The 23,406-nt window shown below is 37.2% G+C and overlaps 1 protein-coding gene and 1 pseudogene across 9 annotated transcripts in view; one reads left to right on the top strand and one right to left on the bottom strand.

Annotated features, from left to right (window-relative positions):
• Window positions 1-23,406, top strand: part of Cep128 (centrosomal protein 128) — a 345,498-nt gene that overhangs the window by 210,877 nt on the left and 111,215 nt on the right. The gene's annotated exons all lie outside the window — the stretch shown is intronic.
• LOC101844100 lies at window positions 2,746-3,604 on the bottom strand (annotated as a pseudogene).

Here is a 23,406-nt window from a genome sequence, read left to right on the forward strand (position 1 = left end):
CGAAATTCAGTCACACCTTTCTTCCACTTTCTCCAAAGTTAATATGTGTGCTATTAGCAGTCTCCTCATAATGCAGAATTTAAACCCTAATTGCCAAGAGATTCTGATTATTATTGTGTTGGGATCCCACAAGTAGTCCCATAAATAATTTCATGTAAGTAACCAAGAGGCCATTGTAATCTGTTTGCAACATACTCTTTGTTATCATGCCATGTTGATATATATGTAGCCACTTGGAATGATGTAAATGATGTAGGAAGATGGTTCACAGAACTCAAAACCTAAATGTATGGTTTTTAAGTTATTGGCAATAATAGATTAGTTTGACTAATTTTTGCCATACTTTGTATACTAACATTTAACTTGGTTGTTTTCTATCAAGATCATAAGATTGATAAACAATAATAAAACATGGTGATAAGAACAAGCATTAATGTTAGTTACCTGAGGGAACCTAGTAGAACGTTCTGTATATTTTTAACTTAAAATATTAGTTTACTACAAAAGTTGAAGTTCATCTGTTTATTCATTCATCTTGTAAATATTACATTTATTAAATATTAAATATTCATTAAATAGGTAATTGTCTTAAACACAGCATAATGAGTACAGAAACACCACTTTGCCTCTGGGAAATTAATTTTTGTGAGAACAGAGGAAATACTTTATTTGAGCAAGTAATAAATAAAACTATTGTAATATAAGCAAGTTTCCAGTAAAGTATAAATAGCATCATCTGCGTTTCCATCACGTTCTAGGATATCTTAGAATGTTATAATTTTTTCGGTCAGTGGGCCAGTGTTGTAAGCAGGGGAAAAAGTTTTGATTGGATAATTTGTGGGGTGGCCTGTAGCCAGATTTTTTCTTTTGGGGGGATACGTGGAGATTCACATTTATTAATGACAAAATATCCACATAAATGTAATTGTAATTCATCTATATATATTAGTGGTTTTTGTTTTATTGTTAAGCAAATTAGTTCATCTTTTCTTGTGAAGAATTGACATGAACTTTCATATCTACTCATGAATTATCTTTTCATATAAAATATGCTCACTATTTTTTCTTCTCATTCCTTCTTCTGAAAATTCCATTCTCTTCTAGCACTGGAGAAATTGAAATTACAAATAAATTTTATTTTTTCCTCAATATATGTTTTTGTTTAAATTAGAAACATGAATGCTTCACATGTCAATCCCAGCTCCCTCTCCCACCCCTCCTCCCTTGTCCCTCCACCAGCCCTCTCAGCCCCCACCCAATCCCCACATCATTTTCCAGGGAGTGTGAGGCCCTCCTTGGGGGCTCTCTAAAGTCTGTCATATCATCCAGGGAAGGACCTAGGCCCTTCCCCTTGTGTCTAGGCTGAGAGAACATCCCTCTATTTGGAATGGGCTCCCAAAGATCATTCATATACTATGGTAAACACTGATCTACTACCCAAAGCTCCAGTGATTTCTGTGGCCTCCTATATTCATGGAGTCTGGATCAGTCCCCTGTTGGCCTCTCAGCCATCAGTCTGTGATTCAAGAGCTCCCCCTTATCCGGTCAGCTGTCTTTGTGGGTTTCACCAGCATGGTCTTGACAACTTTGCTCATCACACCTTCATCTCTGTCACTAGGTTCCAGGAGTTCAGTTCAGTGTTTAGCTGTGGATATCCGTCTCTGCTTCCATAAGTCCCTGGATGAAGGTTCTAAGATGGCATATAGGATAGTAATCAACCCTATTATCAATGTAGTCGCTTCACTATTGCTTAGTTTGCCAGTTGGTGTTATTCTTGTAGATCTCTGGAGATCTCACTAGTGTCAGTTCTCTCCTCAAGCCTATAATGACTTGATCATTTTGCTCTCCTCTATTCTTACCTCGACTCAACCTTCCTGCTCCCCTATATCTTCTTGTCTACCCTTTATTTTGTAGATTGCTGTGCCCCATCATGTGGATGCTGGGAACTGAACTTAGGACCTCTGGAAGAGCAGCCAGTGCTCTTAACCACTGAGCCCTCTCAACAGTTCACAAATATATTTTATATGGCTTAATAGAGTCAGAATGAAATATAAAGATACTGCCTGCTAACAAAATAGCCTCATGTCTTGTGCAATAATTTCTGTATTGAATCATAATCCTGGTTCTATAATGATAAGGCAAAGACAGCCATGCCTAAATCCCAGCAGAACTCAACAGCCAGGTAAAGACCAATAAAAGACATTTGTGAGCATGTTAGCACATGAAATATTAAGGGCATGATGACTTCCTTTCCCACTTCTCCTCAAACAGTATACCTATATAAAGTATAAACATTTAAAAAATTTGACAGTTTCCTAAAGTTGACTCTTTATACTTTCCTTAATCACCAATATTTAAGGAAAGAATTAGAAAAATATAATAGCTGGGGAAACCTTCCCGAATAGAATAATTGTACAGACAATTTCATTTACTTAATAAACCTTTCTTTAAAATGCATACATCCTCATGTTCTCAAACCACCTTGTATATTTTTCTTACATTCTTAACTCACAGAATTTGCAACTCTAAAGGAAAAATGGAGATTTGTTTCCAGTGGAAGATGCATATGACTGAGAGTAAGTATTCACTGAATTATCTCCCAGGACCTGGAAACATGTGACCCTGGTGGACTCACTGGTCCACCATATGATACACAGGGTCATCAACTCTCAGGATTCTTTTTTTTTCCTACTGAAAAATACACCTCAAAAAGTGGAAATGACTGACATATTCTTCACAGAATGATCAGACAGAATTTTCAGTTTCCAGTGGCTCATTCCTGTCTGGATCCACTGTAGTCACATGGTACAGCTCAATACATTCTTCATTTCTATGTCACCAATTAGAAATTCTTCCCAGGTATCATCCTCAAAAGCCTCATAACCCACATCATGATGTTTGGCTTGAAATATTCCATCTTTATTTTTGTCTTCAGCCTGGTGTTGAGATCAACCTGAGAGGTTTCCAAGATCATGTGAATGGGGTTGCAGTCTGGGTAGTCTACCTCATAATTCCAAAGATAATTCTCAGAACAGTTGGGTTCCTTTATTCTCCTAATGCTGTACTCAAACTAACCCAACCTGTAGGATTGCATCTCCAGATATTTGGTGGGCCACTGAGCTACCTCAGCACTACAATCTTTGCCTTAATGTCAAGACCTAATAGCCTGCAGTTGTGAATCTTATTTGAAGAAGGCTCTTGATAGGCAAAATAATCTGGTCCATGCCTGGAGCTGGGAGGGTTGAATAGAGGTTCTCTAAGGTGATGAAGGCAAGCATGAGGTAGACTCCTGGCTGGCAGTGACCACGTATTCATCTTCTTTAATCACGATCCAAAATCTGGCACACAGATTTGTAGTAGTGTAGCCCCATGTCAATGCGCTTGGTCTCGCATACCTACATCCCTCTCAGGACGTGATCAGATAGAACCAGACCTTTGACACTGTGCCCATCTCCTGAAGCCACTGTCACCGTCAGGCCACAGTCCCCAGCACTACCATGGCCAGTCCGCATGGTGATTCTGAGCCAGGTGCTCCGTGGCTTTCCAGACAGGCTGAGGTGGCCAGAGCTGAGGAGCTGGAGGCATCTGTGTTAAACCACCCCATGCATCCAGGAGCAGTTTTGAAGTTTCAGATTTTATTTTAATGTATTTGCCTTGTTTCCAGCTGTTCTGTATTAGAATTTTACAGGGTGAGAAATAATTGTCTTGTTTCAGTGACGCATTCATTCACATACACTCTTTTCTTCTGTGTAGGTTTTGGGCAAATTTATTTGAAATCAAGTGCCTGTAGATGCACGTGTTCTTTTATGGATCTATTTCCTTAATCTACATGCTTATGTTTTTGTGTCCATTCTTTTTTTTTTTCTGTCATTATGGCTCTATTCCAGAGGTTCTGTTCAGTTGTACTTTCATTTTCATTTGATTCTAGAAAATTAAAAACTTAAAATTTAGTTAATGACCCTCATGCAAGTGTGCAATTTGCAGTCTCTATATATTTGTATCATTTCTGTTCTTTCTCTTGCTGTCTATCTATAGTTTTATTATACTGTGTTCAGATAAAATAAAAGAAATTGCTTTCACTTTCTTGGATGTGTATGTTTTTGCCTTGTTTTTTGGCTTCCAGTTGCTTGATAGATTGACTGTTATATACTTGTTTTCAGTCTGTTTGCCTCTTTCCTAGTGAGTTGTGCTTCTCGTTGTCAGTAGATAATTGGCTCATGTTTTGTAATCCATCCATTCTAAATCTTTTAAATTAAAGAGTTAAGGTCATTTACTCTTAAGGTTATTACTGAGAGGGATTTGCCATTTCCTGTAATTTTTGGCTGAGTCTTTTGATTGGTTTCTTCTTTTTCTCCTCTGTTTGAGTGAATTTGGCGGTCTATTGAGTTGGGCATAATTCTTTCCTAGTTTTCCTTTGCCCATCTGTTCATCCCTTGAAATTTATTCTTTTTTTTTTCCATTTTTCAAGACAGGGTTTCTCTGTAAACCAGGCTGGTCTCTGCCTCTGCCTCCTGAGTGCTGGGGTTAAAGGTTTGTGACACCAGCTCCTGAGTAATTTGTTCATTCTTGTACTCAGAATTATAGTAGACTATCTTCTTTCTACTTTCTGTCAATTTATTATGCCCTCATGTATGTTCTAAGATACTGGCTTTGTGATTTTTTTTTTTTTTTGGTTTTTATGAGACAGGGTTTCTCTGTATTGTTTTGGAGGCTATCGGTCCAGCCCGGCCTCAAACTCACAGAGGATCCACCTGCCTCTGCCTCCCGAGTGCTGGGATTAAAGGCTTGCGCCACCACCGCCGCCCAGTGGCTTGGTGATTATGAACTTTGTTTTTGGTGTGTGTGTGTGTGTGTGTGTGTGTGTGTGTGTGTGTGTGTGTGTACTTCTCTTGAACTGATCCTTCTTTTATTTCAGTTCCTAAATAACTTTGTTGTATAGAATAATCACTGTTGCCACTTGCTTTCTTTAAGTTTTTTTTTTCTTTGAGATAGAGTTTCTCTACATATCTCTGGTTGCTTTGGAACTCACTCTGTAGCCCAGTCTGGCCTAGTACTCACAGAGATCCATCTGCCTCTGCCTCCCAAGTGCAGGTGAGGGTGATTTAAACCATGTAACTCCACACCCATCCCTGTTACCACACATATGCTTTTCTGGCTTTGGGGAATTTTACTTATGTCATTCTGATATATTTGTCTTTGGAACTTTCCTACTACAGTTTCAGATACTCGATTCTACACCTCTAGTTTTTTATTTCAGACGTATGATAAACCCGTAGATTCTTTTTCATGGTGTCTTTGTCAATTCCTAGAATTATTAGAAGTTATGCTAATGCTTATTTATCTTGCTTTTCTTTTTTATTGTGAAGGCAGCATTTCCTGAGTCTTGACCAAATTTTCTTTCTTCTGGCCTGTTGATAGTGACTGCTTCTGTGGTTTGTTTGTTTGATCTATTGAGTTTGTTTTTAATATTCCTTGCTTTTTTTTTTGTTGTTGCTGTTGTTAATCTAAGCTTTCCTGCTGAATTGCTTCTTGCTACAGACTTTCTCTTTGATGCTGTTAAGTTCCTTACCTACGTCTTGAATTCGTTTCCTGTTTCATTCATTCGCTTGCTCACTTCTCCCTTAAGTCAGTGGCTAGTCTTAAAATTTTATTATTAAGTTCATTTTCTGGACTCTCAGCTATTTTAATGTCATATGATCTAATTATTGAAAAGGTAAAATTTATTTAAAAGACATGATATTGGTTTGTTTTTTTCCCCACATTTCTCCTGTTTCTATGCTGTATTTTATATGTCTTTGTTAGTTTAGATGTCTCTTCCAGTTTTATTTAGAGGTCTTAATAAGGAACCCCTTTTTGAGGGCTTTCCCCTTAGTATTGCTGAGATTAAAACAGAGTATTTTTAGGTATGACTTCTATCCCCTGCCCTATGGCTCTGGGGAGACATAGCTGAAACTTCCTCCTGTGCCTCCCTCTCTGTTTACTTCAGTGTTGTCTTTTTGTTGTCCTTTTGCCATCATTGTGACGTTTGATGCCCTTCCACCCTTTCTGTCTTTGGAGTAGAATATATTCTTTGTTGTTCTCACTCTTCTGATTTGTTGTGTTGTTAGAATCTGATGTTTTACTCTAGACCACTGGTTCTCAACCTTCTTAATGCTGTGATTCCTTATGCCGTGATGACCCCCAACCATAAAATTATTTTGTTCCTACTTCATAACTGTAATTTTGATACTGTTATAAGTTATAATGTAAATATCTGGTATACAACCACATGGGGTCCTAACCCACAGGTTGAGAAGCACTCCTCTAGAAGATGAGTATTGTGTCTGATTGGAAGGGAAGTAATAACATCTAGCAAGTAATTCATCAGGACACAAGGAATGATCTGATTGTGAACATGTTGATATTTCACTCCCTATTCTCTGTATCAAACTTTAAAAGAACCCTAGAATTATTGAAGCTGAGTATTGTATAAATATAAATTCAGTAAATCTACTCTCCAGAAGGTCTAAGAAGCATCATGCTGTGATATTATGGCTAACAACTTTCTCTTTAAGACTGCATCATCTTAATGCAAGCATTGTGAACTTGTCTAGAACAAGGAATGCAACTAGCTCCTCAATGAGATGTTTTCTCAATCCATGCACCATTGATATTCTGGGATGTTTACTTCTCTGGGGGGGCAGGCTATGCTGTCCTTTACATCATAGATGACAGTAGCACACCTCGTCTGTCTTGTCATGACAATCAGAAATGCCTTCAGATATTGCCCCAGTATCCTGTTTTGGAGTACTGCAAAAACAAACTGCAAAAGTTGTCTTGATAGCTGTTCCCTTATTTAAGGATCAGTAGAGGAGTGAAAATCAATATACAGTTTACTTTGAAAATATCGTAGTTCGAGAAAAAGAAAATAGTACTTAAAAACCAAGAGGAAAAACACAGCTTTGAAACAACTGCTCTTTAAATTTCAAGAAAAAAGTTTCAGAGTATTTTATGTTTGGTACTCAACAGAATGCCAGACCTCAAGTGAGGGGGTGCAGGACAGGAATGTGTGTTCCTGTAGAGAAAATTATCTGAAGGCCTGGGAGCTGTCTCAGCAGGTAGAGAGGTGATTTGTTCAGACCCGATCAATGAGCTGATGTCATTCCTGGTACCTTAAAGGTGACAAACAAGAGAGAACTGACTCCTGAGTTCTGGTCTTTGACCTCCACAAGCATCATAGTCTATGTGCAGTGATACACAGGCACACATGAAATCAATCCATAAACAAAGACACCAAGAAAAGCTAAACAGGAATATAGAGTAAAATTGTATGGAAAGACATAATTAGGTTATAAGGAGATTTTGGCAGCTATTGCTATTTGAAACTGTAGTGACGTAGGCACTCTCAGATACTCCATTCATCTCCTGGATTTAATTGTGTGTATTTACTTTTATCAATGCATAAATGAAAAGATTCTTTGACTCAGCATTTCACTTCTAAGAAACTACTGTTAGAAAGACGCGTTGTTGGTCTTAGTCTTTTGATACCAAGTGAAATATTCATAGTTGACAAAAGGAATGAGAACACTGAGTTAGTCACAGGACATCTGCCTCAGGTCTTTTGTTGAGCACATTCATTAGAGTATTTAATGCACTGTTGCACATTCATTTACAATGATGACCAAGGAGTATTTAATGACCCGGATAGATAATCACATTTAGCAAAAGCAAGTTACATCGTGTATATAGTGTGAGCCAAGTACTGGGACTCCTTGCTTGGAGTGTTTAATTTGGATATCCTTCTGCACCTGCAAGACTGGATATGGTGTCAGTTACTACCTGTGCCATTTTGGGTGCCTAATGCCAAATGTCCACACAGCACAATCATCCATGCCTTCATTGCCTAAGCGTGCGTGTCTTTCATATTTACTAAGGCCTTTGAGCTGTTCCAGATGTCTCTTGTGATGTCTACTGGACTCCGTTACTGATCCAGCAACACCATCTTCTCCCCTGAGGCCAGGCCCCTCAAGTGACACCTCTGTTGACACCCCAGAAGCTGTGGAGCCCCCCAGCATTCCTTTGAGGTTATGCAACTAAAGAAGCTTCTAAAGCAGCCGTTCTGACTTCATGGTTCAGAAGCACCCCTCACAGTTTCAAAAGCATTTAATGATCTTGATGAATGAAGCCTTTCTTTCAAGTTTGTTTCAGATCTCTATCTTTTCCTCTGAATTCTCCTTGGTTTCTGGACTAGCAATAAATCCTAGTCACATATCCCCATTTTAGTAATTACTCATTTTCAGTAATAGTAAAACTTTGTAACTAGACAGAACTGGATGGCCTTTATTAGTCTTTCTAGGAGGTCTCTTGTATTTTAATCGTATTTTTCTGCCAATAATTTTCTACCTGCTGTTGAAAATCTGCACTGATAGACTTGTCAGTCATTTTTCAGAACAAGTTCAAGGTAGAGGCAGCTCCTTCTCTTTGTATTTCCCCCACCTAAACATGTTGGAATTGGAATTGAATCATATTGCAGAGTTGTTCTGACATGACTATTTAATTATTTGTGATAGACCTCCCTTCACTCCTAGGATGAACAGTGTTGGTGAGGGAGGAAAAGCTCTATTTTGACCTCCTAATACATTCACATCAGATCCCAGAATATACTCTGTTAACTGCTAAGAATAGTGTGAAAATAAGTTTTAAAATTTAAGGAATTTTAATTCAACAAGTGTATGTTTATTCATAGTGAAAACTTTATTACACATCAAATTCTAGAGAACAGGAACAATAGTATTCTCTATGCCCTAGTTTGCCTTCACTTGCTGTGATAACACCATGACCAAAAACATCCTGGTAGAAAATGGTTCTTTTTGTTTGTTTGTTTTGTTTTTTTCATCTGACAGTCCATCACTGAAGGAAGCCAGGGCAGGAGTTCAAGGCAGTGACTTAGAGATAGGAAGTGAAGTAGAAACTCTGGAGGAATGCTGACTACTATCTTGTTCTCCATGGCTTGCACAACCCTTATACAGCCCACCTTGATCCAGGGCCTACCACTGCCCATCAAATAGGCTGGATACTCCTGCATTAGCCGGCTACTCATCAAGAAAATGCCCTAGACTTGCTTACTAGCCATTCTGATGGCCGCGTTTTCTCAATTGAAGTTCCTTTTTTTTTTTCCCAGATGACTCTAGCTTGTGTCAGGTTGACCAAAACTAACCAATATACTCTATATTCTTGTCCTGGCTTATAAGAAAATGAGATAAATGATGCAAAGGCAACACTATTAGTGTGTGGGTAAAGTTTAAGTTAGTGGCAGAAATGGTAGTTAATAAAATTGAAAAGACAAGTGGATACTTAGTTAAGAAGATACTTATGCCCCATGCTAAAACTATAAACAGGAGTGAGCCAATGGACTTTTTTATGCTTAGGGTAGTTGTTTAAAGTTCCATTTAGGATGGTGGTTCTAATTGAATTATAATAGATGGTGATGAAGATGTAATCTCAAACAAGAGTAGTGCTGTGACAGGGTGTATGGTGAGGCTGGATGTGCACACAGTTGGTAGGTAGAGCTATGACTGTCTAGTGGTGAGCGGGAGGTTTCCAGAGGAACTTAGAAGTTCCCCAGTGTGGGTTGTAGTGAGAGAGAAATGAACCTGCAATGCTATGTTCAACCATTGTGTAATATACTTAGTTCGTGGAGCAAATTCTCAAAGAATATAAATGACCTGAGACACTATTAGTTGGCCATGATGGAGCTGGATATTTCTGTTGCTCCAAAGCTCAAGATTTTGGCTTTGGGGGTAGATGGGAGTGCATAACAACTTCAGTTTCATATGATGTATTTCAATTCCCTTTGGATTTCTGCTTTGTCATACCTTCTAGAAGACTATTAGCCTTTTGAACTTAATGTCAGAAAAAGACTGTTTTACTAAGGGGTGGCCAGATTGGCACACATTTATAGATGAATCCTTGTTCAAGCCATTTTCAGCATCATCTAGAAGTTAATGCTGGGGTGAGAAGAGAATTCTGTGTGGAGCCCTATCATCTTTAAGGTGTGTTAAAAAGTTTAGCTACGGAGGGTCATAGTGAAATGATGGTTCAGATAGATGAAAACATGATGTTGTTGAGGAAGATAATTTGAGGAGTTGGTGTAACTGTGGGTAAATTTAAGTAAGTCATTTGAAATTTTTGTTGGACCCAGCAGTTGGCAGAGTAGTGGCAGAAGTTTCAAGCCTTTACAGTAATGAGAGAAATTAATAGATAGATGAGTGAAAAATAATACCAACATACTGTCCTATGTTGTGAATGTAGTAGTCTTTACCTATTACTAGTATCTTCTAGTCTGAGTTTTTTTTTCATGTAAGAATAATGATAATTGATTAATAAAATTTTATTCTCAATCTCAGGCTTGGCCCTTCTTATAGATAAATCACGTATTTTATCTGATAGAAAAGAAAGGTGGGGATGCGTCCTACACTTAAGTAGATGTATTCATTCTGTACTCTTGCCACTTAAACTGAGCAGTCAGAGATGCCTATCACATTTGTAAAAGAAAGTTACCACTATCAAAATATGTGTTCAAGTTAAATCATAGTAGTGGTGAGAGGAAAAAAAAATCCATCCATGAATTTTTTCCAGAATTAAGTAACAATAACCTTTTCATGTTGTGAAGGAAGGTGGTTTGAAGGAAAGCACCCTTTTTCTGGTCTTTAAATTTCTTTCATCTCAATGCATGAAAAAGTCATTTTTACAAGAAAGACGTCTTGTGGTATTTGTTATTTTTGGACAGACTGTGCTAAGTTCTGTTGTTTGTTCTTTAATTATGACAGCATTTAGTAACAATGGTTAACTTTTCTTACCTATGAACTTCCAAACAAACTGTTGCTCTGTTCGTGCAATTCTTCCCAAAGGAGTGGGGGTATTTTCTTTGTGTCACTCTGTCTCTTGCTTCCTCTCTGTCTCTCTATCTCTTTGTTTCGATCTCTGTCTCTGCCTGTCAGTCCATCCTCATCCCAACCCCCCATCTTTCTCCCTCGGTCACCCCAGGAGATGAAGGTTTGTCATTCTGAATAGAGGCTGATCAACTGCTTCAAAAACATGCAAACCAAGAATGTGATTTCCCACTGGCACTTTCATGTTAACAAAAGACTGTGGGTGGCCCATAGTATCTGTGGAATCTGATAAATGTCAACAAGAAGTACATTTTAACTGGGCATAGAATACTCCATTGTCTCTTAGTCATAAATACAATGAGTTCACTCCAGGCACACATTGCTGCAGAGAATACCAGTGCTTCTAAACTTACATTTACTTTTCTCTCACCATCTCTTCTGTCTTGGATTGTATATAATACCCTCAAGCTGTCTATAAAACATACTGGAGTTTCTTGCTTCAGCCATTTTCATCTGGTAACTTATTCCATGTGTTAGCCTTTGCATAGAGTTACTCAGTCGGTACTCACCTTGTAAACCATGTCATATTTGTCAGAATAATTATTGTTCGAATAACTTCATAACCAAATATTTTAGTTGTGTGAGATAAAATTTAGTTCAGCTGTTATTTGTGAATAGTTTTTTTTTTTTTTTTTGGTTTTACGAGACAGGGTTTCTCTGTATTGTTTTGGAGGCTGTCGGTCCAGCCTGGCCTCGAACTCACAGAGATCCGCCTGCCTCTGCCTCCTGAGTGCTACCACCGCCCGGCTGTTATTTGTGGATAGTTTTAATGTAGATTTGATTCCCTAGGTTATTTCCTACCTTAGTATCCTCTACTGTGGATGGAGCATAATCATACATTGATTGGGGCACTGCATTCCATACTATTTTACTTGCCTTAGGTTTTCATAGCTTTGCAGTAAGATGAAAGCAGGGAAAAGAAAGTCTGTAGCTTTTTAATATCTCTGATAGGTCTGCTTTTCCTAAGATGCTGCCCATCTCACCGTGAAGACTCATTTAAGTGTTTGTATTAGTTAATTTAGGCACTTTCATTATATATCATTGTATTCTTTCAAAATAACAGCCAGGAATGATTATCACAATTTTAAGTTCTTAAATATTCCTGAGAATGTGTATTAATATGGCACAACACAGTAAAAGAACGATTTTCAGATCCTTACAGATGAGCCTGGGGTGCCTTCTCTGGTTTTGTCCTTTTATTTTCGCTGGGAGTGGTGGAGTTTGGAGAAAGGGTGTAACAGAGGTAGGGTGATGTAAACCCTCTTGTAATGTCTCTGCATCAGAATGCAGTGTGTCAAGTCTATTATAAGTCAAAGTCAAAGGGAAATTCAATTAGCAAGTGCCTTGACTGTAATTGAGTATTGGCTCCAAGAAGAACACTGTAATGAATTTTCATTGACAGATTAGAGAAGTGATCAGAGATGAATGAAATGAAGATAGGCATATTTCCTTAAGGCTGATGAAGAGCATGCAATAGGTAGTTAGAATGAGTAAGCCAAGTAAAAGAATTACTTGTAGGCAACTGGCTTGCTTCTACAAAGAGAGGACATATTTATTGGTGATTTTGGAAGTCTGGTGGCACTGAACCTGTATCCTATCTTAATGGCCTTCATCAAATGTATTTTCAAACTGATAAACTAAGCAATGTAAAACTATTTGTTGCTGTAATAAAAAATGTTAAAAATTATAAAATTGAAATTATCATGATATATGTGGCAGGGGATATACTATAATAGAAAGAAAATATAACTAAAGAAATTGTTGGAAGTTTTTTTGTTGTAATCAAAGCATTAGGAAGTAGGCCAACATGGTAGCTGAGGAAATTGAAAAATATTTAATCAGTTTCACAAGAGAACATAGAATGATAGGGTCGAGAGAGAGAAAAAGAGCAGAAGGTGGGAATGAATGGAAGATAGTTCAGATCTTGAAGTTGCCTTATCTGTCCTAGATATTGAGAGGAAGCGATTGTCAGAATATTGGGGGGAATAATGTTAGCTGATTTCTCACTTGCACACTCTGGAAAAAAATACTAGGCTAAAACTAATAAAAAATACTAGAACGCATACAACACAAATTATTGGCTTGTTTTGTTTCCTATTTGTATCTCCATTAATTATATTGACATCATTGCCATTTGTAAAGCTATTAAAATATGTATCTATCTCGTTTCTGCTCCGCAGGGAGGGTGAGGCCTTCCATGGGGTATCTTCAAAGTTTGTCACATCATTTGGAGCAGGGCCTAGACTCTCACCCATGTGTCTAGGTTGAGAGAGTATCCCTCTATGCATAGTGGGCTCCCAAAGTCAGTTTGTGTACTAGGAATAAATACTGATCCCCTACTAGAGGCCCCATAGATTGCCCAGACCTCCAAACTGACATCCACTGATGCTGGTTTCCTAGCTCCCCCTTGTTCAGGTCAGCCATTTCTGTGGGTTTGTCCAGCCTGGTCTTGACCCCTTTGCTCATCACTCCTTCTTTGTAACTGAATTCCAGGAGTTCAGCTCAGTATTTAGCTGTGGGTGTCTGCTTCTGCTTTCATCAGCTACATGTTGAATGCTCTAGGATGGCATATAAGATGGCATCAATCTCATTATCAGAGAAGGGCATTTAAGGTAGCCTCTCCGCTATTACTTAGATTGTTAGTTCAGGTTATCCTTGTAGATCTCTAGACATTTCCCTAGTGCCAGATTTCTCTTTAAACCTATAAAGGTTTCCTCTATTATGTTATAGGGGATCGATGGGGGCCAGAGGAGGAGGGGAGAGAGAGGAAACTGGGATTGTCATGTAAAACAAGCTTGTTTCTAATTTAAATTTAAAAAGTAAAAAAAACAACAAAATATGCACCTATATATGTGTGTGTATGTATATATATGTATATATATGTATATATATGTATATATGTAGAGAGAGAGAGAAACACTTTTACCTCATTTATTTTAAGAATATAGTTAGGTTAGAGTTGGCATAACAGATTTGAACAAAAAGCTGTATTTCTCAATGATCTATATACCTCTATAAAGTTTCCTAAGGAATTTTTCAGAAATACCAACTCTCATGACTAGCTCAAGCTTAAAATCTTGCAGTTGTTCCCATTTGCTGCATGACACAATCTGAACTCCAGATCCTTTGTGACAAACATCTAGTCGTATTTGCAGTTTACAGCTTACAGTTTACAGCTGTGTAGAATTATTTATTGCTATTTCATAATATACAGAAGCTATGAGGTTCAAGAACTCCCATCCTAGACACGAGGTTCTTTGACCTCAGAGACCTGTGTAGGTAGATACATCTACAATTGTTCAGAGTTTGATTACCATGGTTTAGGAACTTAGCAAGAAGGGATGCATCACATGGGAACATTGATTCAAACATAGGCCATTTAATCATGTATTTATTAAGAGCTGAACTTGAGGCAAGCCTTGAGATAGTCAAGAAATACACAATATGAACTGGTAGCTCTCCTCCCTATCTTCATATGATCCCCAGCTGTAGACAGACTATATAGTTGCAGCTCTTGAGTTACGGATATAACTAAATTGTAGTGTTTTCCTTGTATGCTCAAAGCCATGAACTTGGTCTCCACTAGTACCACATAAGATGGAAGTAGGTAATTCCTGAACTCAAAACACTCAGGAGGTATGGACAGGAAGAGCAGAAGTTTAACGACATCTTTGGTTATATATAACAAGTTCAAAGAAAGCCTGGATTACATGAGACCCTGTCTTGAAAAACCATGATGACAAAACCAGCAATAGTTGGAACTCCTTTTTCTCATCGTAGGTGTGGGAGTAAGGGTAAAAGAGATATATTAGCTACAAAACTGAGGGTTTTCATTTCAGGGTGGAAAAACATGATAGCATATGAAGAGTGGAACAAGGCTGGGCAAGAGGGGTTGTTGAAAATGAATTAAAAAGATAAAAAAGGCTGAAGATCAAGTGTAGGCTAGAAATAGAATTAGGGGAGCTTGCGTGGCACACAAGGAGTGTTGACTTAACTATAGGACCATCGGGGTACCTTTTATGCTCTAGGCAGGAGAATTATATGAATGTTTTCACCTCTGTGCTGATGGGCAAAATTTCACAGTGAAATTTTTACAGTGTGAAGCTTTACTATTAACATAGTAAACCTCACATCAAAGCATAGTATCCCTTTGGAAGAAAGCAGTAAAAGAAGATAGATGCTGTGTTTCTTTTGACTTTATCCGATATTTTCCTTTTAAAAAGATGTAATGATGTGTGAGGCAATGGATGTTAGGGCATCTTTGTAAACAAGCACATTGGAGAATAGCTCAGCAAACTATATAAATTTGTATGTGCTTTTGGTGTGTTACTAGGAATTCCGTTTGTAAACTTGCAGCCAAGAGAAAAGCTCTTGCACATTTGAACTAGGAGTTAGGTATATTTGGATACACATTCACCATGTCTAATATCTCTCTCTCTCTCTCTCTCTCTCTCTCTCTCTCTCTCTCTCTCTCTCTCTCTCTCTCTCTCTCTCTCTCTCTCTCTCTCTCTCTCTCTCTCTCTCTCTCTCTCTCTCTCTCCCTCTCTCTCTCTCATTCTTCCTCATCCACACATGAGAACAATGATATTTTCATTGAATAAGGTACTTAAAAACTGTTAAAAGACTAGAACTTCAAAAACAAGATAAACATTTATTTTACCAACAAGATAGAGCCTCAGTCACAGAACATATTTCTTATATGCTATTTATATAATATGAAAAGACATAAAATAAAGCATTCTATTATGCAGTGCTATATATAAAGCTGTATATGTTGAATGGTAGCCATATTATTACTTCTTGTCAGTTTTCTGACTTCCTGTTGCTTACAATATGCTTGCTGTTGCTTTTCACACAGATAATTCATATATTATATAACAATCAATTTTTTCTTGGATTTGTTACTTTCAAACATGGTTGTATTATACAGTCCTGGCTGGCCTAATTCTTGGTTTGGAGCTCAGTCTTAACTTTGAAATGGAAATCTTTCTGCCTCAGCCTTCATAGTGCTAGAATTTGAGGCTTGTGCAAAGCCAATTTTTAATCAGAAGATGATTTTTTAACAGTATATACAGTAGGGCCAAATATCAAATTTGCTAAGCATATAGCCTGGTAGTCTAAGCTAGCTTCAGATTTCACTCTCGTTTACTCTGCAGTCATAGGAACTGGGGTTTACAAAGATCCTTCTTGAATGCAGTTGTAGGAATTTAGTTGTAGTTTTAGGAAATTAACCTTTGTGAACTCACTTTTTATGGCAAGCTCCTAGACCATTGGTTTGTGCTTTATTCATCTTTCCACATCTGGCATAGAAGTCTAGTGTGTTCTAGGTAGGCTTTTACAGCTGAATACCAGTCCAGGACAGTACTTGGTGAACATCAATTCTCAACTTGAACAAAATGGGAACTGTCCTTTTCTCATGTCTCAGTTTCCCCCATCTGTAAAAATTTAAATCAAACAAAATTAACTTTAGGGCGCCATTTGGTCCACCAACCATCCCCGGACCTCATTAGATTGCCACTCAGCACCCAGTGTGACAGTCCTTTGAAATTAGATTACATAAACAAATGAGGCTAGACCTCTTTGTATTTAGAGACAATCACAACGCATGTTGCTGCAGACTTTATCAATTGTATTCACCACCTCAAATGGGAGATGCGCCTTCCAGGGCTTCTGTGACTGCTTCCTTCAGACACCCTGTCATGTATGGAAACTGCTAGTGGCAAAGTTCTGTTCAGCATGCAGAGTGGAGAGTGGTAAACATGGTTTATTGTATCCTCTTTGTAGCCTCTCATTTTGGATATATTTGTTCTTTCAATTCTTTAGAACAGTGTAAGTTGAATAGTAAGTCTACCCCATTATCTCTTCTCTGAAAATTGAGCATTTATCCCTTCTGTCCCAAATATAATTTCTGTTAATTAGTGAAATGTTGATTCCCTTAAGTTAACACACACACACACACACACACACATACACACACACACACAGACACACACACATACACACACACACCTCTTTAAGTCTTCAAAGACAGAATGAGACCTATTCATGTGTATGTGTATATGCACAGGTATGTATTTGCATGTTACAGAAGACAATCCTGTATGTATTTGTCTGGGTAAAACCTCCAAGGTGTTCATCAGATTCTTAAGGCAAATGATCCCTATTCTACCATTATTGGACATTGGATTCTTTGGAAGATGGGGCTGTTAAAACTAACAAGGTAATCTTTGTATATATAAAATTCAGTGTTTTAAGTTTCAGCCAACAGTTACTCTTTGCTTAAACAGGTGTGGATTTCTTTTATGTTTCTCACAGACATTTGTTTCTTATATTTCCTCATGAATGAGAAATAGAATCCCCACGAAAGCAATATACGTGGTTCTTTTACAATGTTTGCAGGAACCTTTCCTTCTATACAGATTAGATTAGCCTCGGTATTAACAGTGATTGTTTTGTAATTCTAAAGTCAGTCATTGCTTTGTCTGTTTGTATATAGGTAGGTAACCAGTCTTCATTATATTGGCCAGTCCTTATCTAGTGAAAACTTCTATATATTTTGACATGTGAACAAAGTATATGACTATAATAGTAATATTTGTCTATTGCCTCATGGGACTGCGTTTTTACCCTTATAATTTACAACTAGTGTGTATATCACTGTAACAAGTAAGATTCTTTTGTTATGTAGTATTGACCATATGTCTCAGGTTTTTTTCTAAGGCTTAGTTTCAGATATTTCTTTGCAGCTCTTAATTGTTGGTTACAGTATTTGTGATTTCATTTAAAGACTGTAGGTAGCAAGACTAGCCTAATGAATGTTCCCCTTAGCTAAGTGTAAACTTGCCAGCCTGGAGAAAAGTTAAATATCAGATATTCTACCACACATTCATGATACTTAATTTTAGTAAAACATTCATTTTATAATCACATAAAGTGTGATTATAAAATGATTATGTTTCCAAAAATCATAGTTGAATAATTTTCAGTGAAGGTCTTCTTAATTGTTGGAGCTTAATTTTCACTGATAACCAAAAACCATGTAATGAAAGTGTCCCCTTAGATGGTAAAGTATGATAGTTGATACTAATTAACATTAAACCTGATGGCCCTGATCACAGTTCACTGATCACCTTGCTTTTCAGTGCTGCTGAATGAAGCAGAAGGCACTGTTTTACTTCGTTAGTGTTGAGAATCATCATATGAAGATTGTATCTGCCTAGGCTGGGCTTTAAAGAAGAAAAATGGGTGGACACAGCTGGAGATTGAGTTTGTTGTCTTGAAACTGCTGTGTACACACTCTTGGCACTAAGCTATAGCCCCATTCCCCAAAAGAAAAAATAGTATCCTATATTTATCTGTCTGACATTTTTTTACAACTTAGTTTAATTTGTTATCAAGTTCTTCATTAGCCCAGTGAATAGTGAACTATTCAATTAGAGCATAATAAATTATATTTTGAGCAAATGATTCTATAGAAAAAGCAAGAACCTCTTAATGTAATAACTAATTTTTGTGTTATTTCTAAAAATACAGTATCAGAGAAATATGTGAGTCAAATGTTGCAGAAAGTCAGATTAAGTAAGCTACCGTAAGCCTCTTAAACTGACGAGCAATAAGAGCCTTGTTGAAAGGCGTCAAGCACACCTGAGTTTTTCTAAGAATATGCCTTACAGCATTGCACTTGTGAAAACCTTTCCTGATATGTAAAAACTTTATCTAGATCCATTATTAGTGACTTATTTCTAAAATGTTATTTCTTAGTGTCCCAGCACAGATGTTTCCATCTGAAAAATGAAATTTATTCATGAATGTGTGTTTGGAATGTGAAATTCCATTAGCAGAGAAATTTTGTCACTCTACCCATGGGACAAAAATATATGAATACATCGTTAATATTGCTCCTGTTTCTCCACACATGGAAAAGGTGTGAACATGCCAGTTTACATGTTGAAAGTGGCTTATGATACTCTTTTTTTATCTTTTAGTGCATTAAGACTATTTGAGATTGCTTTTTCCAATTTGATGCTTGTTACCTTATGGTATACCCCTTGTCTGTAAAATACAAAGCTATTGATAAACAATTATGTATGATGCTTCCTAGGGTAGGGAGGAAAGAATCCTTCACTAGCTTTCCGTCTTTAAGGTAACAGGTGCATTGCTCTAGTTTCCAGATAAAGAGTCAAGCTCATGTGGAAACCCATGTACTTGCTATTGAAAGGGCAAGTTCCCTTTCAGGGATCAACTGGACTTGTGAAACCACTGTATCAGTCTGTCACCCGTAAAGTGTGTAAGTTCACTAAACTTTCTATCCTTGTGGTCTACACCATTTCCTAGTTCACCTTTTCCTGAGAACCAAACTGCCTTTAAAAGAGCCTACTGAAAAGATCTTTGAACTGGTTCAGATATACTGACAGCCAACACTGGGGAAAACTCTTAAGGGAACTTGGGTGGAACTGTGGTGTAGGGCTTTACTTTCATCGCTAAGTAGAAGTGAGCTCCATTTGCGTTATGTCTGACGCTATATCTTTGGGTGGGCAGTACTGTTTTTGATGTTAATAAAGATTTTCAAAGATTTTTTAATCACTTTTGGGATCCTTTCATGGTTTCCATTTTATTTTTGAATTGTACAACTTCCAAGCCTTCTCTTAAATGAGATTCACATATATATGCAGATTACTACATCATGACTACTATGAATGATGCTAATTTAATGCACTGTTCAGTCACTAATTTTCCCATCAGATGTTACTGGAGCATTTACAATGAGCTTCACAGTGGTCTGTCACCATTTATAGAAGCAATGAGATTCTGTGCAGAGGTTAAAGTTTTATGTGATATTTTCATCCTATTTTGTCATTTTTGTGTATTTCTGTAGTATTTGATGGTGGTTGAGAATGACAAAGGCCCATTTGAAGTTGGTCTGAATGGGGAAGTTAAACTGATAACTTTTGAGAGAAAATGATGTCTTTTCAGGGTATATTAATTGCTAACTTGTTTTAATTTTAGATTCTTTTAAAGGTAACTTTTTCAGGGTATTAATTAATTTTAATTAGTGTCAATCACTGATTTTTGAGTCACTGACCTCATGAAAATCTGGAGAGTGTCACTAACTATTCAGGAATGTATACACATGCACACATTTTTCTGACTTTAAGAAGAGTACACCCATGTGGATATTTCTTGACTTTAAGGAGAGTACACACATGCACACATTTCCCAACTTTAAAGGGAGTACACAATGCATACATTTCCAGACTTTCAGAGCAGGGAAGGATGCTAAGTCTAAGTGTCCTTATCTTTAAATTTTTGTAACATTCAGCTGAAAGAATTGTGTTTTCAAGGTATATTACCTTTGCTTAATTTATATTGTCCTAATCTCGGGCAAAGGGGCTTGAAGAGAAAAACTATGTATAATTAATGACTAGTTTTTAGCTACCTCATTCATGCATTTTAATTGTTTTCCACATTTCTTATAATGCTCTTCAATTCAATTGTATATATTTCAACTGTAATTTTGAAGAATAAAATACAGGGCCTTCTGAAATACCTGAATTCTGTTTCAGGATTGGTTGATTCTGGACCTGGAATGATTCTGGCCTTGTACAGTAGAATATGTGAAAAGGAGAAGGTAGAGCCTGTGATGCCTACAGGATTTGTCATCTGGTCATTTGTCGACAAAGCCATTAGCTTTTGTTTCCTCTCCACTAAATGCAGCAAATGTATATTGAGCACTTCCTGTGCTGATCCATGTGACATTCAGCCTGCCTGTTTGTCTGCTTCTTATCTTGTATGTATGTTTTTGCTGCATAATGTATGAGTATATATTAGAATCTTTTATACTTCTTGACCACAAAGTATAAAGCAGTTATTTTTGATTCCAGAAAATGATTTATACCTTGAATAAATGAGGTTGGCAGCATATAGGAAAGCTTGAAGTTGCCCTGGGATGAAAAATAAACCTTTTGAAGATGCCATATTTGTCTAAATATGAACAGAAAGCAACAAAGGCAGGAGGAAACAAGCAGAAACCACTGTAATCCACACACCTATTTTTAGCTGCTTAAATCCCTGAGCAGCTCCCTAAAGTAATCCATGTGCTCATGTTTTCCCTTCACTCCGTTGTACCTGTCGGTTTCAATTTGAAAAGTTAGGCAAGCAATTCCATGTGTGTGACTTCTGCCCTTCTCCTCTTGCTTTATAAGAAATGAGCAAACGGGGAGGTAAAAGGTCACAGCCTGCACATACCTGCCCCTGAAAGAACCCCAAGCCAAAAGGTCTAATTTTAGCCTTCCTTCTCTTGGGGATATCAGAACAGTAACTAACAGGAATTGTTTGGAAGTCAGTAAACAGTGTGCTGTAACATATGAGTCATTTCAAAGAAAAGAGGCATGGTTTTCATGTGATAGTAAATGGAAAAAGAAACAAGACACCTCTCATAAACAGCATAAGACTTGAATTATCAATGAAAAATGCTGAGGTTAGAGGTCTTTTGAAGTCAAAGCAGAAACTCTAAATCTACCGTGGTATATTTAGAACTGACATTTGTGAAGCAAGAAAGCTTGTGAAACTCACATAGGAGAATGCACTCCTCCTGTCTTTTTTGTTATGAGTCACATGATTGGTAAATTGCTATTATTTCAGATAACTTTACAGGATTTTGGTTGAACTGTAGAATTTGCTTTTAATCCTATCCTTAGAGGCCCTCTTAATGCTATAGGTCTCAGACACCATCCAGTCCACATACTTAGCCTTGGTTTGGTGGCAGTCTGTGGTCTGTCAAGTTAATGCATTCCTATTACCTATTCGTCCCAAGGATATTGGGTCAGACACAAAGCAGTGCATGGAATGACCACGATGGTTGAAATGTTTCAGGTCCAGTTGTTGATTACTGTTGATTCTCTCCACAGTCACTGAAGTTCGTATCAGTCAATCAGCCTTGAACAGTCCCACATAATGTGCAGCTCTTTCCAAAAGCTTTCACTTATAGTCTGTGTCTGACCATGGATAGCTGCCCTTATAAGAATATGACACTTTGGGCTTTAATATATACAGTTTTTTAATCATAAATTTTATACAATCTGAATCTTAGATCAAATGGAAATGAATTGAAGTCCTGTTTTAGCTTGTTGTTCATCAAGCATTTCATGTTAGATTATGTCTGACTTTGGAAAATAAGTACCGTAAGTAATTTACTTTCTAGCTAACAAAGCCTTCTTTCCTTACTATGATGGGTAGTAAATAATTCCTTAAGAATTCACAATAATGTTTCAAACATTATAATATGCATAAATGGGAAGTTCCTATGTACAACCTAGTTATAGAAGGTAGCGACATTTGCCTTTATTTGAATGATGTTTGTGGCATATTTTTGTAGAATCTTTCCCATCCCTCAGTTTTTAGATAGGATCATTATTCTGATCCAACAACATTCTTGTGATGCTATATATTTAAGGTGTGTATTTTAAACTTGTTTGGCATTTTTTTCTTCATTTAGGTTTGGAATTGTATATTTAATTTTAGGAGGCAATCTGTATATATTCCTGATCTGGGACTATAGCTCAGTATTAGAACAGTACCACCACCACAACAAATCTATCCATACCTGACCTAAAGCTTACACTGGTTTATTATCTCGACCCTCAGACATGAAGTAGGCCTCAGAACCTGTTTCTTTACTATTGAAAAGCAGTTTACTGGTTCCCTTGCTCTTGCTCTGTATTATGTTCTAACACTTAGCTATGTCTGCAGTCTTAATTTTAATGAACAAAAGATTCCTCCTCTGTGTATTGTCTGCATTATACCTTCATTGTTAACTGGTTATTTGTATTCATAGAAAAGGCAAGACTGACAGCTATGTCCTGTTAACATTTAAAAGTAATTTATTATCTTATTGCCTTTGCTAAAGTTATCTTTTCTCAACCAAGTTGTTGTTTGTACAGACAAGTTTTCTTTCCATCTTACTGTTTGCTTTTTGCCCATGGGCCGCCATTTTAGGCACGTAGCATAACTTCATTTTTATTTATTTATTTTTCCTAATTATATTTTTGTTCATCATTATTGGGATTCTAGTTCTGCAAGATTCTTAGTCATTTTATGTTCTAAAATTACTTTTCTCTATTTTCTCTTTGTGTAGTTATCTATCTGCATGGGCATTTGTTAGCATGTATGTAGTCATTGCTCTTTTAGATGATTTTGTCATTTTGTCCTCTGTGATGTGTTCTGTTTAATTTCATATCCATCTAATGCATTGTTGCCACCCATTCACATTTATAGATGGGATCCTTGCCCCACAGAAGCTCAGTAATGTCCCCCGGTTACCTTGCTATTGAGTGAAATGGATTTTGAACCCTTGAAGCTAACTAGAGAGGTATTGCTCTAACCAAAATAGAATGCACATTTCTTGTTAGCAAAGGAAAGAAAGCCTTGTGTATCAGTTTGGCAGTTTCTGTCTCTATTCAAGCCAGTGGTCACATGA

The sequence above is a fragment of the Mesocricetus auratus genome, unplaced genomic scaffold, assembly GCF_017639785.1.
Source record: "Mesocricetus auratus isolate SY011 unplaced genomic scaffold, BCM_Maur_2.0 Super-Scaffold_15014, whole genome shotgun sequence".
Lineage (NCBI taxonomy): Eukaryota > Metazoa > Chordata > Mammalia > Rodentia > Cricetidae > Mesocricetus > Mesocricetus auratus.